The 16,252-nt window shown below is 41.2% G+C and overlaps 1 non-coding gene and 1 pseudogene across 1 annotated transcript; one reads left to right on the top strand and one right to left on the bottom strand.

The window, feature by feature from the left end:
- Positions 1 to 4,891: 4,891 nt before the first annotated feature.
- LOC114623176 lies at positions 4,892 to 14,542 on the top strand (annotated as a pseudogene).
- On the bottom strand, positions 9,843 to 9,973 carry LOC114623245. The gene has a single exon (XR_003711740.1). It is a non-coding gene; the product is annotated as a small nucleolar RNA SNORA68 (small nucleolar RNA).
- Positions 14,543 to 16,252: the final 1,710 nt, after the last annotated feature.

Here is a 16,252-nt window from a genome sequence, read left to right as displayed (position 1 = left end):
CTGAGTGTGTGTATGTGTGTGTGTGTGAGAGGGGGGGTGCACACTCATAGTTCTTTCAAGAAGCAAGCTGTTACATTTTCCTGGTGCAGTTGGTCCCTAACAAACCTATGCCACTTTGGTCCTGGATTGCATTATCCTCTGGTTTGGTTCTTGTTAATTTTCATGGGCGAGCATTCTTCTTCTCTCCTAATATTTGTCTTTCACTATAAAAAACTATGCTCGCTAACAGCTAACAGCGCGGTGGAGCTTATAGCCCTGTATTTCACAGACTTGCCTTATCCAGAGCTTCAGGGGTTTGTGATCTTCTCCCAGCTGCTTCTAATCAGAGCTAATCCCTTCTCCCAGCAGCTCCCCCTCCCTCCCATTCTGAGTGTGGACACCAATCTTCCTATTAAAAGAAATGACTCAGGGTGCTTGGGAAGCAGAATCTCATTTCCTTCCGCTTTCCCAGGACTAGCTGCTGGCCTCCCTATGGTCAATTTACCTGTTCTAAATGCACCTCAGACTCTCTCCTCCACCTTAAAGTGTATTTTGCTGAGTAGGACTGCTTTCCTATGGGCTCCCTAAGCTTTAGAAGATACATGGAAGATGGAGGACGCCCAGGGTGTGGCTCTTGTGCTAGACTCAGGAGCTGCTCTAAGTGAAGGTTCATGCTGGCCCAGGGGTTCCCTGCAGGGTAAGGCTAAGGGAATAGAGACAGCCTGGAAAGCCAAAGTGAATACTAGAAGGGAACGTGGAAGACTGAGGGAAAAGCCTGGAGAGATGGGCACTACATAAAGGTGAACATGAAACAATTGAAGCAATGGAGAAGTGGAGAGTTTGTTCAGAACACTCAGTCATAGTGCTAAATTACATCCCTGAAGAGTGAACAAGGACCTTAAAGGATCAGAATGATGCAAATGGACAATATGTGAAAGCTTTCTTTCACTTCCTCCTAAATTCTGAGTTCTGCCTACTGAGAGAAGCCCATGATCATCACTCAGGGAGACAAAAGGGAGTCTGGGGGTTCAGAGCACACACTCTCATGCCCACTTCCTGCATAGCGTTCCTGAAAGGACATAGGAAGGGAAGGGACTGCAGAAATACTTTGCTTCTGGTTCTTCTACATCTTTTTGTTTTAATTGACAATTATTTTCATACATTATATTCCGATCATGATTTTCCCCTTCCCCAATTCTTCTAAGATCCTCCCCACCCCATATCCACCCAACTCTGTGGCATTACTCTCTCTTTTCAAAAAAACGAACAAAAGACAAAACACAGAAAAATTACACACACACACTACACACGTCCCACAAAACAGAAGCCAAACTATACAAGCAAAAGACCAATGCAATAAAATAATGCAAGATGACACCATTGATTAATGACAAAGACACAATTGAGTTTGTTTGCTGTTGGCCAACTACTCCTGAGCATAGAGACTGCCCTAAACTGTGGTTAGCCTACCCAGTGAAACTCCATTTGCGAGAACGAATCTTTCCTTTGCCATCAGGTATCAATTGCAGCTAGCTTCCTGGTTATTGGTGGAACATCTCACATCAACCTTCCCCTCCACCACTGAGCCCCAACCTCACATGAACCTGTGAAGACCCTGGTGGTCCTACTACATGGTTGACTCCAGATATAGTAAAGCCATATCTGAGGTGCTCCTTGTGTAAGCAAACCAACAAAGAGTACCAGAAAGTAGGCAGGGCAGTATTTGGGAAGAAGAAGGGGATCAGAGAAAGTGGTACTCAGAGGGGAGTGGAGGGGAGAAAGCAATGGGTGTTTATGATCAAAGTACATTATATACAGATATGAAAATGTCACCATGAAAACCATTGCCATGTATAATTAATCGTGTCTTAAAAATTTAAAGTCAAATCTAGAAATAAACATCATGAATTTTCAAAAAGCAGGCCACCCATGGGTTCTAATATGTTACATACAACATCTGAGGTGACTTTCATTGCCCAGTGCTCACCTTTGACACACACCTTGTGCTTAGTGCTTTATTTAAAATAGCAAATCCTCCTAGGTCCATCAGATGGAGTACCTGGTTTCTGAGTGATCAGGATTTCTATGAAAGCAATGCTGAGAGTATTCCGTAAATCCTGGAATAAAAAGAAAAAAACACTTCATAACCCTTTCTGATGGTTTGTCATTAGAATTGCATCACACGTTCCTAGCTAAGTGTTAAAGTGAGGATCGTGAAATTTCTATGTGAGAATCCAATAACACTAGAGACATTACAGTCACCCTGTTCTTCTGTGCTTGAAATTCTTCAGTTATTCAAACCCCTCCAATCGATTTATCTGATGCATTTTTATCAAGTTAAGAGAATTTACCAGACATTGAACTAAGCTTCAAGAAAGCCTCTCTAGTTTACTTTCTGTTTTGAATTCAGCTCTCCATTAATCATGCTCTCCTGTTGTCCAGTCTTACCACCATCACTTTCTTGTTGAAAAAGTTAAAAGTAACTCAGACCAACGAAGGGAAAATGTGCCCTAGCCAGTTATCAGACCAGAAAAATGGACTCAGATAAAGCCTATTGTAAAAGTTCCCAAGGAGACAGTATTTCACGGTGGACGCGGCGTGGATCTAATCTGTGTAGAGAGCCTCTCAGAGTCTTTACTACCAACAGTCAGCCACCGTGGTAAATTTCTTCTCCTGCCAAGTGAATGTAGAGGCATTAAAGGATCTGAAGTTGAGGAGGAAGTTGTCTGAATGTATAAAATGGAACACTTCTTCCTTTCAAGTCATCCTTAACTCCTTGAGTCTGGGAGACCAAGGGAAGCCCACAAGTACTCAGAGACAAAAGTCAGAGCAAGAGCTCAAAGCACAAGCTTCAGGATTCACTTCCTATGTTTCCCTCAGGTCAGACACGGAGACTCACTAGAATATAGGGCTCCCTGAACCTTTTGTATTCGACATCACTGTTGAAGGAATAAAGTCTACACCTTTGCCTGGAAGCCCTGGCCACTTTTTGACACAAATAAGCTTTGATGTATAGCTGAGCTGCAGACTTTGAGGCAATAGGTTCTTGGACCTATATTGGCTGTTCCTATGGAAACAAGACCATGAGTCTATATTCAGTCCAGACCAGATATTGGCCCCTTTATAAAACTCTGCTTGGCTGTGAACATTTCAAGGCACTGCTTTATCCAAATCTTACCTAATTCTACCCTTCTAGAATACTAGGATATATTCAGAGTGCTCAGATACTGTTTGCTAAGTTTTCATTACTTTTTGAAATGGCTGTTAGTTAGGATACCCTGTCCCTCATTGCTTTGAATCCATAAACTCAAACGCATTAATGTTCTCCTGGTAATCCTAGACTGCTGGGTACTGCAGAGTAGATTTCCCAAGATTGACAGAAGGGCCACAGGATTCTTTCCTGTACTTAGTTAAGCATAGTTCTGTACTTATTTTCTTCAAAACATTGTAAAAGATGGAGCTCTTTACCTTTGTTAGGGCTGCTCTAGCATGAACCAGAACAGTTTATGCATATTTACTTTGTATTCATGAAGTCAAGATTAGTCAAAGCTTCCATGTCAACTTGGAAATCAGCTCTCCTAGATCAAGAACAATAAAAATGTCTATTAAAGGGAATAGATCATAGATGTTAGACCTTTGGTCACAAGTTATATCTGTTGTTGTGGCACATGGTAGCCATAAATAATGTGGAAGTGGTTAAACATTGCTGTGTCCCAACAAAGCTTTTCCTTACCAAACCAACCTCATGGTTGGATTAGAGTTAAGGCCTGTGACCTAGATCATTGCAGTAAAACAGAATCAATGTTCGTGAGATGGCCAGTTGTCTTGTCAATATGGATATACATGTAATACTACTTGAGTGCCAGAGACACATCAAAGTTGATCTTGACTTTCAACTTGAACAATATCTAAGTGGTTAGTAAAGCACACCTTTGGGCATTTCCAGAGTGGATCTTATTGTGAAATCTCTGATATAATTAATGCTTTAAATGCATTGATGGATTCAACATTTGAGTAGACTATTTGGAGCTTGAAAGACTGTGGAAGGTGGAGCCTAGCTAGAAAAAAAATGGCTTCCTGAGTCATGCCTTTGAAATATGTATGGTGGGCCTGTTTTCGTTTACATTATTCCTCTTTTCTTCCTGGCTGTATGGGCTCAATAGCTTCTTCTACCATACCCATTCTCCATGGCTTAAAATCGATGGGGCCAGCTACACACAGACTGAACCTGTGACTTGAATGCCTTTCCTCTCTTTAAGTTGTTGCTTTCTGGTACTTGTCAATGAAAAGCTATTATTTTTTAGGATTTTGTTTAAGTCAAGAGGAAAGGCAGAAACTGAAGAACTCCAAAATCCCCTAAACAAGACAAACTATACATCTATGGTGATGATACAATGCAATGAAAGTTAACCACAGTAATGTTGTATATATGTGTCTTCCTTTTAGTGACATATAATGACAGATCTTCCTCTGTACACTACATAGACAGCTATCCATTTTAGGAAATATTCAAAATTAAGCTTGTTTAAAGCATGAACTGGACACAATTAACATGTTGCCATGGTATAGCTTAATGTCATTTTGTTTTCATTATAAGAGAGAGATCAAACAAGAACAACTAACTCACTAGGAAGGTAACTGAGATTCAGCTTAGCCCCACAGTATAATTAAAATAATGAGTAGCTAAGGCAGGCTAGTCGGTGTTTGGAGGTAGACTGTCCCTGGTCTTACTGACACTCATTCTGTACTGGTCACTTCCACATGCTACTTCTTATTATGTGTATATCCCTAGGATCTTACACTTGGGATAGACAAGAGGCTAAACAAATAGAAGTTGCCATAGAATTCAAGGAAGTTGATCAGAATCAAAACTCTAGTGCCTTAATTAACAGATATGTCTTCGTTCCCCGATATGTCTGAATCTCCTGGCAAAGTTTTGACAGGAAAACATCTTGGTAAGTGATCACATTGTTCAAAAACTACCATAGAAAAAGTTTTTTTGCTATGACATACTAAAAATAAGTAACTAGATAGACAAAATTATTTCACCCTAGTTGAGTACCGGAGAACACATCAGACAGGAGACTAAAGGATTCAGATATCCACATTTCAAAACAGAATAGCCCCAGACTAATACATTCCTTAAAAGACTAATTCTTCAGGCATGAATTTTCACACCAGTAAATTAATATTTTGCCTTAACACCTATCATTTCGATCATCTTAAGAATAAGTGTGGTATATAGAGCGACTGTGAAACTTATTCACAATTAAGGTATCATTAAAGCCTGACTCTTTCTGGTCAATCTGGCTGTGTCAAGGTCCAAAGAACCAGGCTGAAGACACTTGTTATCAGGACAACTCATTGGCAAGCCTTTTTCAAGGTTATTCCAGAACTTTCTCTAGAAGCTGCCCTGAGAGTGGAGAGCCTTAAAATCTTCATGGGCCACTAAGCTGATATTTAAAGATGTGTTGGCAAGCACATAAAGCCAACTTCTACCGAGAACATTTTTTGCAAAGTATTAATGCCTTTGCCTCCTTTCTGCTTGATAAGAAATGGCTGGGACCATTTGTTAAGCAAAGAATGAATGAAAGGGTTTGGTGCACAGAGAACATTTTTTAAAGCACTCCTTCATTTGTATAAGAAAGATGAGGAATCCAAGACAACTCTGACATAGTTTGTTCTGTGGAACCAGTACCCAGACCAGGGGAACTTCTCCAGATCTAATGGGTCAGCACTTCCAATACAGTAGGTCAAAGCTTCTGTTTGCATTTGCTTTTCTCCCTGCATTAGTAAATCTGTCTGATTTCAGAGGGCAACTCCAAGCCCTTGCTCTGTGGTGAGTTTAAGCTCTAGGGTGGAGACAGTGGCAACTTCCCTTCCCCTGAAATTGCACCACAGCCTCAAATGTGTGTCTCCCTATTTATTCGTTGGGGAAGCCTTCCTGAAGACTAGAGTAAAAAGGGAGGAGGCTCTCCACATTTGAGACTAATGGTATGTGTGGGCCAATTAAAAGACAGTTGGCTCTAGAGCTACTTAAATCTTATTTAACTGTTATTTAAGGAATATAATAAGTTTATCTGAAGCCTAGAATGATAGTGCTTTCTGCATTATTGGTCTTGAAGGTAGATATCAAAGATTCACTGCCAATGAATGAAGAAGTAGAAATTCAAAATACATAAACACCTTCCTACGAGGAAAGACCTCCATGGAAGTTTTTAATTAAAGACCCAGCCCTCATGGGAAATAAAAACACACAGAAGTTACCAGGAGTTAAAAAAAAAATGTAGGGGAGAAAACAATACATTTCTGGCATCCAGCTCCGGATTTCTTAAGGTCTTTGATGGGGGATTACCCATCAAATAGAGATTTTAAAAAGTAATCGGATTCCTTTAGGGCTTCTTAAGGTGTAACTTGCGATTCAGAAGAGTGTATGTGTTTGACCTTTTTCTTTATCTATCCGGGGGATTAAAGTGAAGTAAACATCTAAAACAACAAAGCAGAGATGCACTCCCAGGTGGTCGCCACACCCTCCACTCCTTCCTGCAATTACAGCAGTTAGAGCATTCAGGAGACTAGCAAGCCCTGCGGAGCCCTGCCGAGAGTCCTCCAGAAGACAAAACTCCAGGCTCCTGTCCTCCTCCTCTGGTAATTAATCTCTGCTTTTCACAGGAAGCGTCTTTGGCAGTGCTCAGCATTTGCCTTTAACTCTCTGACTTTTTTTCTTTTTCTTTTAGCATCGCCACCGTCTTTGTTTTGGGAAAGGGAGAAAGGCTACATCCGGGATATGTGAATCTCCCATGGAAGAGCACCTAAGCTTTGAATAAGCAATGACGCATGTAAATGCATGTGGCCTCCATCGATTCAAGCGTCATCTCGTTCCCCAAATAACTCAGAAAAGCAATGCTAGCCTGTGTTTCTTTATGAAGATGTCCCAATATTTTTAACCATTAAGAATGAGGTAACTCTTTAATGAGTGCAATAGTGTCTTTTAAGCTACCGCAAACATCAAGAGAATATAAACAGTCTATTTATGTACAAGGGAAGAAAGAAAAAAAAATCAGTATTTTTAACTCTTTCATCCTTCACTGTGGTTTCCATGGAAACCATAACATGAAGCCAAGCAGTTACTTCGACATTACATAATACTGTCTGATGGTTAGTTACTCCTGAATAACCGTGTTTATTCGGTAGCGTTCTGTCCATGTAATCAACCTTATCCCCGAACGCTCTAACTGCTGTAATTGCAGGAAGGAGCGGAGGGTGGGGCGACCACCTCGGGAGTGCACTCTGGATTAAATAGGGACCAGAGTCCTGAAATCCTTTATTGCCATGGGACTTTCTCCTGTTACTCATCTAGAAAACGACAGGCTATGTTTGCCAAAGAAGAGGTGCCTGTAGAATGTGCCTGTGAACTTGAGGGAGGAGAGCCTGGTGCTGCTGAGGTAGGCTGGTTATGGACTTGATGCATTAAGGTGAAGGGAAGAGGAGCAGAGGTATTTGGATTCAATTACAAGCGTGTTGGTCCTCTGCTTCCTTTTAGCAGGAACGGGAGACAGTTAGCTCCGATTCTCAGAGGGCCTATGCATATGAATAAAGCAATCAGGACAAAAGATATCTGCGATGAAAATCCTTGTTCCATTTTTAAGACCACGAGTTTTTCCCATATGATCACTGTTGATTGAAAAATCGTTTGGAGAACATAACGGGCCACCAACTCCCCATGACTGTGCTTTGGCTTGTCGGTTTGCTTGCTTTTTAATTACTTCATGAGACTATCTCTGGAGTCTACATTTGACTCTTTTCTCATACACAACTGTCAAAAAAAAATTCCTTGTTCCCCTACATTACAGATATATGACAATAAAAAAATTGTATGTGTGAAGATGAATGACAGACTGATGATTTGATATATTTTACATTGCTTAACTGACCTAGTGAGCAAACTCATCCCGAAGCTTGAATGGTCACCTCTTCTTAGGTCACCTGGGTTTTCACTCATTGTTTTCACTTACTGAAGAACACAAAGTTTTGCTATTTTCCGGTGATTTAAAATAATACTCAGCATGACTAATTCTTAGAGACAGTGTTCTTTACAGTATGGAAATACTTGGCTTACTCATGCATGACAAGCATGATCTAGAGGAAATTCATTTTCCTTCTTCTCCCTCTCCTTCCTCTTTCCTCTTCCTTTCAACAACAATTAGTGATTTAAATAGATGTTGAAAGGGTCTGTTGGGAAATCAATGGAATCCAAGACACGCTTTTTAAGCTCACTCAGCTAAATATTTCTATAGCTTTATAACCAACTCAATGACGTTCCTGTTCTTTATATTCTTATTGAAAGCACGGTGATAGTACATTTAGTTAATTGACAAAGAAAGTAGATAAACTAGAATTCCACTAAGATCTCCAAAATCCTCTCACTACAAGCAATGAATCTCACCTTTTATCAGAGGGGTGGGGTCCAAAAAGCAAGGACAGGCTGCTAGTTACAAAAATAAGACCTGTGTTCTAGCTCCTTTCCTGTAGCTCTTCATTCTCTCTCACTCCATAAGCCTGACAGTTTCTCATGGCAGAGACCCAGCCTTCTTTTTTATGTAGTCTTGAGAATAAAAAAAAGCAGGAAATTGACTTTCCCTAGGTTTCTAGAGACTGTTTCTCTGCCCTCTTTCCTCTTCTCCCTTCTGCCAGGGTAGGCTAGTTGAACACACCATCTTTCTGTTATATTCCTCTCCTTCCTTCCTTGTCTCCTGGGCATCATGCCTTGCAACCCAACTCATTCCTTAGAAGAGTTAAATCTGCTGAGATTCCAAGTCCCAAACTAGTTCCCTCTGTCTGTATCCTCCTCACTCCATGCAACCCAAGGGAGCTTTTTCTCTTCCTTCTGTAGGGATAGTTAGTCTGCATGATTCAGCCCTACTACTCTTAAAAGATCACCTAGTTAACCGTTGGCAAGGTTCCCTTCATTTACTGGTAAATATTTATAGCCCCCCATCCTGTCAAGCTAGGGAAAGTCCACAGAGACGAACGATGACAATAAGATCCAGCCTCTAGAATTTCCCTTCCTCTGGCTTAAACGTCTTTACATCCTCAAGGCATAGCAAAATTTCTGACTCACAGTTCACACTTACTTTGTCAATTATATATACTTTGTATATATACATATACATATATACAGAGAATGTTATGCATAGCTAGTCACTCATACTGGTACTAATCAGAAATTAACAATGTCACATTTTAGGTATATGTAGATTACAAGTTAATACAAATCGCCCTCTAAAAATAGGATCATGGTCTGGTAAGTTGTCACAGACATTAAAGTGATTGCTACACAAGCCTCAGAATGTGATTTCTGATCTCCAGTATCCATGTAAATAGTTAAGTTTAACTTAAGCACTGGGGAGGAAAAGATTACTTGAACCTACTGGCCAGCCAACTTAGCCTAATCAATTTTAGGCTCCCTGAGAGACCTGGTCTCAAAAAACAAGGTGGAGAGTATCTTAAGAAAAAATACAGTCTGTCTTTCAGTATAAGCAAACATACACACAACACAAAACACACACATACACACACACACACACACACACACACACACACGACATTTGAGCCTTAGACAATCAACAAGAATCATCATCAACATTCTTAATGACTTTATCTCATACTGGAGGAAAAGGAGACACTCATATGTACCACTGGCTGGAACAATCTTGCCCTTGGACTTGTTTTCATATTTTTCTTAGAATTACACTAATAGTGAAGTCTAGCTGATTTCTCTCATCCGGAAACAGGAGCATAAGAGGATGCAGGGACGTGATTACTCCAAGACCAGAAAGCCCAAGCCACCCAAGTGCTCTCAGGACTATGGAACCTCCCAGTCCACTGCGGGGGGCACCACACAGACCCTCAAAGGTGACAAAGCCCCTTTGCTATACACAGCACTGTTTAAATAGCTGCTACAGGCAGCAGAGTTTCTTGGGTTGGATGTGTGGAGCTTACACATTCTAAGAATGAAACGCATTACCAAGCTTTGAGTGTGTCTCACAGCCAATAAGCTCCTTCTATGATGATGAATTACCATCCTCTACTACTACTGATGGTCTATCCTGGGCATGATTAATTTCTCATTTGTACATAAAAGATCCATAACAACCTATCATCTGATTAAGTCTACTGGGATAATAAAAGGATATTATCCTAGGAAGGTAAACACAGGGCAATATGTTGCTTTAAATTAAAAAAGAAGTGTGTTGTGATCCTCTCTTGATACTAGAAAAGCACTTGATAAAACTCAGACCTATTCATGACAAACACGTCCAGTTCTCTAATTACTGTCCTCACTGGCCAGACGAATCCCGACAAAAGAAATATAAGGAAGTTGATTTTGGCTCAAACTCACAGTTTGAGTGCATAGTACATAATGGTGAAGAAGGCATGGCCTTGAGAGCCTGAGGCAGGTGGTCATGTGTCCTGTGCAGTCAGAAAGCAGGGAAAGGAGAATGCTGGGTCTCAGTTCCTTTCTTATTCAGTCCAGGACTCCAACCTATGGAGATGGTGCTGTTCTCAATCAGGATACATCTTCTCTCCTCGGGGGAATCTCTCTGGAGACATATTCAGAGTTATGTTCCCATGATTGTTCTTAGACCCTTCAAGGTGACAATCAAAATTAACTACCATGTTCAGTAAAGTAGGAATAAAAAGAAACCTTTCCATGATCCTTAAAAGTGAAATACGAAAGAGATGTATCTGTCTTAAGCCACTGGCTTCTCTTCCAGAGGATCTGAGTTCAATGCCTAGCACCCACATGGTGGTTCACAAGTGCCTATAACTCTTGCCTCGGGGGAATCCAATGCCCTCTTCTGGCCTTCATGAGCATCAGATAGCCACATTGTACACAGACATGTATATCCAAACGCATAAAATAAAAGTGAAAAAACAGTGAAAATATTAGAAATACATATTCCCATCACAATTTATTTTAATTTTTGTAGCTGTGGAGACTGATGGATCTTATACATTCTTGGCCAATGCCCTACCAGTGAGCTGTAACCCTTTTGGATTTTGTGATACAGATTTTACTCATTTGCCCCAGGTAGGACTTGAACTAGTGATCTTTCTGCCTCAGACTACCCATAAGTAGCCAGGACTCAAGACCCAGGCTTCAATTCTAATTTTTAAAAATGAGGTATTAGCTTGCTATAACTCACTGTTCAACATTGTTTCACCAACCTTGCCCAATCAACTTGATAAGAGGAAATAGAAAGGTGAGATACCACAAAGGAGCAGACTAAACAGATTCTTATTTTTCACAAATTATCTATTCCAATGAATGTGTCAAAGTTTTCATTCTCAGAACAATATGAGTGTTCATGTGACTCTTACTTATGAAAGGTTTCAGAGCTAGGAAAATCCATAGCCAAGGCAGTCTGATGTCAGGTCCTGGAGGGTTTTTTTTTTTCTGTGTTAGTTACATCTCTGTTGCTATGATACAGTACCATGACCAAAAGCAACTTCAGGAAGAAAGGGATTACTTTAGGTTATAATTCCAGAGGAATCAAATCAATAACAGTAGGAGAGGCATGGCAACAGGAAACAGGCAGATCCCATTTTTTTCTACACCAAGACTGAAAATGCAGCACGGGGTTGGGGGGAGGAGGCAGGCAGGAAACAGCACTAGGCTTAAACTCTTAAAGCCAATACTCAGTGACACACTTCCTGCAGCAAGGCTCCTCCCCATAATGTTTTCATACCACCCCTAAATAGCACCAACAACTGGAAAGCAGGTGTTCAAGTACATGAGCTCATGGGATATGTGTTTCATTCAAACCCTCCACGGTCCCCTGATAATTCCTAAACACAGGTCCAAAATTAAAAATAAGGATGACCGATAATGGTCGTCACTATGAAAAGTAGGCTGCCATGCTTCCTAGCCATTTAGCTTCAAATGTTTAAAAACAAACAAAAGAGTCTGAGAAGCTTGCTTAAATGCCACAGCCTTCCCCCTGATTTAACAAAAATAGAAACAAAAACATCATTAAAATAAGAAAAATTTCGAGAGCCACAGAAAAAAAAAATGTGAGCCCTTAGCCTCCACTGGCTCCCCATTGTGAAATTCAGAGGATGTGCCTTTACTGTTTTCTCACTGCATGAGACCTTACAGGTCAGCCAAAGCCTTGCTTTTCCTGTGAAAATTGCAGTTCATTCATATGCCTTGGGAGCTTGGTAAGAAAGTATACCTCAAATGTCCTGAGCTTCTCCTTCAGCTTTACAAAATTCAAGCTGCGCAACAGAATTATGAACTCAGGAGAAAGGGAACACTTCCAACAAGAAGACAAAATCACCAGAACATTCTATTACCCACAGAAGGATTCAGACCAGTAAGCATAACAAACACGGGGATCCTGTGACACGCTAGCACTCACTGTCATAAAGTGAAGAAAAATTTATATCAAATGTCTAATGTCACTAAATATCAAGAATCATGCCTCAGGGAGAAATTTTCTGGACTTCTTGAATGGAAGAGACTCTATGAATGAAATAACGGAGATCCCTTTCCTGGAAGACATACCTCATGAACTACCAAGCTACTCTCACAAGTGACAATCAGTATGGATATAAAATGTGTGGGGAAAGTTTCTGCCATAAATCATCTTTTACTATACATGGGAAAACTCACTGTGAAAAGAAAAAAAAGTATGAAAATATTGCATGTGGAATCCTCTTTGCAAGAAGTCTCAGGTCAACAGCTATCAGAAAAGTCTTACAAGAAAGAAATTCCATAGATGTAATGAATATGGAAAGAACTTTCTCAATACTACCCACCTGGTAATAGTTTTTAGAATAAAAGAAGGGAGGGGGGAAGATTGTTGGTATCAGGCTCCGAACCCAGTGACATCACATCTAGGCGACCCTCACATCGTTGCCAAGGCAACCTCTATACATTCCTAGAATCCACCTGGCTACCTCCCACCTTTACCTTCAAGAGCCTAAGTCACTGCCCATATAAATAGGCAGAGCCCCCTGACCTCTCTCCTTGCTCTTCCTCTTCTCCCATTTTCTTGCCCCCACCTTTGCCCTATCTCCTGAATAAACCTCACTTAGAATTGTTTGGTCTAGTGTGGTCTGTCCTGAGCTACGTGCTCAAACAACACCATTGGTGCAGGGATGACTTAATGGGTAAATTGTCATGCAAGTTGAAGACATGAGTTTAATTGGTTAGAAATGAGAAATTATGTAAAACCAGGCATGTACTAACACATACACACATGCACACGCATACGCACCAGCACAGGCACATGCATATGAACAAACACAAAAATGCTCTCTCGCAAAGAAAAGGAACTTGCATGGAAATAAAAGCAGGGTAGGAAAGCAAATCATAGCCAGGTAGTATGTGTCTCCCAAGGTAGACACAAATTCACCCACCTATGATTTTGTTTTCCCTTTTTCTTTTCTATTATTATAAATAGAATTTTCTTATCAAAACATTTTGATTATGATTTCCATTACCGCACCCTTCCAAATTCTGCCTCACCTGGATGCACACCCTTTGTGTTTTTCCTAAAACAAAGAGGCATCTCAGGAATAATAATAGAATCAATAAAGATACAATAAGATAAAACAGAAACAAACAAATCCAAGTAGGTTAAAAAAAACCAAACAAATGGAAGAGAAAAGATGAATAAAAAGCACAAGAAACACATATCGATGCAGAGACACACATGTTTGCACACACACGGATCCTGTAAGAACACAAAATCGGCTTCTTCTTTGGGAAAACACCAAATGATGCAGCGGGAAGACCCGGAGGACCCGGGGGTCTCAGGATTAAGAGGCCGCGGTGGCTTCCGCGGAGGATTCATCAGCGATCTTAGGGACCATGGTCATGGTCAAGGCCGCGGGGCTCATGAAGGAAAAGCTAAAGACAAGGAGTGGATCCCCGTCACCAAGCTGAGCCGCCTGGTTAAAGAAATGAAGATCAAGTCCTTGGCAATCTACCTGTTCTGTCTGCCCATTAAGGAGTCTGAGATCGTGGACTTTTTTCCTGATCTTCAGAACCTCATCCTTTAGGGACTACAATGGTCACGTTGGTCTTGGTGTTAAGTGCTCCAAGGAAGTTGCCATTGCCATCCGAGAGGCCATCATCTTGGCCAAGCTCTCCATTGTCCTTGTGCGGAGAGGCTACTGGGGGAACAAGATTGGCAAACCCCACACTGTTCCATGCAAGGTGACAGGCTACTGTGGCTCTGTGCTAGTGGGTCTCATCCCTGCCCCCAGAGGCACTGGCATTGTCTCTGTTCCTATCCCCAAGAAGCTACTGATGATGGCCGGCATAGACAACTGCTACACTTCAGCCAGGGGCTGCACTGCCACCCTGGGCAACTTTGCCAAGGCCACCTTTGATGCCATCTCTAAGACCTACTGCTACCTGACCCCCAACCTCTAGAAAGAGACTGTGTTCACCACATCTCCCTATTAGGAATTCACTGATCACCTTGTGAAAACCCATATCAAAGTCTCTGTTCAGAGGACCCAGCCTCCAGCTGTGGCTACCCCATAAGGATTTTTATACAAGAAACATAAATGAATTAAGTCTGTTAAAAAAAAATGAACACAAAACCAGAAACCATAATATATACACAAAGGACAGATCAGGCACAACATTAGGAGACAGAAAGCCCCCAAAGGATGTCATTCAGTTCATTTTGTGTTAGCCATTTACTGCTGGGCATGGAGCCCTTAAGAGAGGTTTGTTTCCCCAGTGAGACTTTGAGAAAACTGATTTTTGATTTGCAAGTAGTTATAAATTGGAGATAGCTTCAGGATCAGGGATGGGGGTGAGGGTGTGCATCCACTTCTTTCATCTCTAGGACCTCACATAATGCAGACCCATGTGGTCCCTGTGCACACTGCAAGAGTCTGTTAGTTCGTATGTGCATTGATTGTGCCGGATTTAGAAAGCCAGGCTTCCTGGGTGTCCTCCAATCCCTCTGGCTCTTAAACTCTGTCTCCTCTTCTACACAATTCCCTGAGCCCTGAAAAGAAGAATTCGATGGATGGAGACATCCCATATAGAGCTGAGTGTTCCAAAGTCGCTCACTCACTACTTAATGTCTGGCTGTGGGTCTCTGTGTTTGTTCCCATCTGCTGCAGGAGGAAGCTCCTTTGATAATGGCTAAACAAGGCACCTACTATATCTAAGAGTACAGCAGGATGTTATTAAGAGTCATCATTTTATTGCTATGTTTCTTTAGAAGAACAGTAAGTAGTACTTGGTTTTCCCCTAGCTCCATGGCCTATCTAATCTCGAGTTCTTGGACATGCAAGTAGCATGGAGTATGGGTGGAATGGCCTAGTGGAATGGCCTGAAGTCAAACTGATATTGGTTACTCCCACAGATTTTGTACAGCTATTGTACCAATGTATCTTGTAGGCAGGTCGTCTTTGTAGACTGAAGGGTTTGTAGCTGGGTTGGTGTTTACCTTTCTCCTTGGGTAGTGTGCAGAACAGCTTCTAGTGCTATGAATATTAGTAAGAATAAAGGCTCTTAGGTGGTCACAAGATCAACCACATTCAATGAGTTAGATAGGTGTTATCAACAGCAACAGGACTGTACCATCGATTTATGGAAAGCAACCAATAGTTTGAGGGTTGCTATTGGACCCCTTCGGCCAAGAACACCATTAGATGTGATGCATTTGTGGCACTGAAAGCTTCATTTGGTGATAAGAAATGTTCTGTTGTAGCTCTCTCTCCCCTGTTATTTGATGATTTCATTAAGATTGCCTTTATATGTTTATGTGTTTTATGAAGCTTCCCTTATATTAAGTTTCCATAGGACCTCTCAGATTGACCTTGCCTTTAGCTGTCCCTCCTTATACTCCCTCCCTTGTCCCTCTCTTGCCTCCTCTTCCCCGTTTGAGCCTCTCATTACAGTTCCTTTCCCCTCATCCATAACTATTTATTCTATTTCCCCTATCTAGGGAGTTCCAAACCTTCAGTCCCTTACTGTATACTTTAAAGACTACATGACTACATGACTGTAGTTTACTTAACAACCACTTAACAACTAATATTCATATATAAGTGAACACACACCATACTTGTGTTTCTCGGTAGGAGCTATCTCACACAGAATGATTTTTTTTCTAGTTCCATCCATTTTCCTATAAATTTTATTCTCTCTCTCTCTCTCTTCCTCTCTCTCTCTTCCTCTCTCTCTCTCTCTCTCTCTCTCTCTCTCTCTCTCTCTCTCTCTCTCTCTCTCTCT

This window comes from Grammomys surdaster, unplaced genomic scaffold (assembly GCF_004785775.1).
Source record: "Grammomys surdaster isolate TR1022 unplaced genomic scaffold, NIH_TR_1.0 194, whole genome shotgun sequence".
NCBI lineage: Eukaryota > Metazoa > Chordata > Mammalia > Rodentia > Muridae > Grammomys > Grammomys surdaster.
The sequence above is the reverse complement of the archived record's forward strand: the minus strand, read 5'-3'. Positions and strand labels throughout refer to the sequence as shown.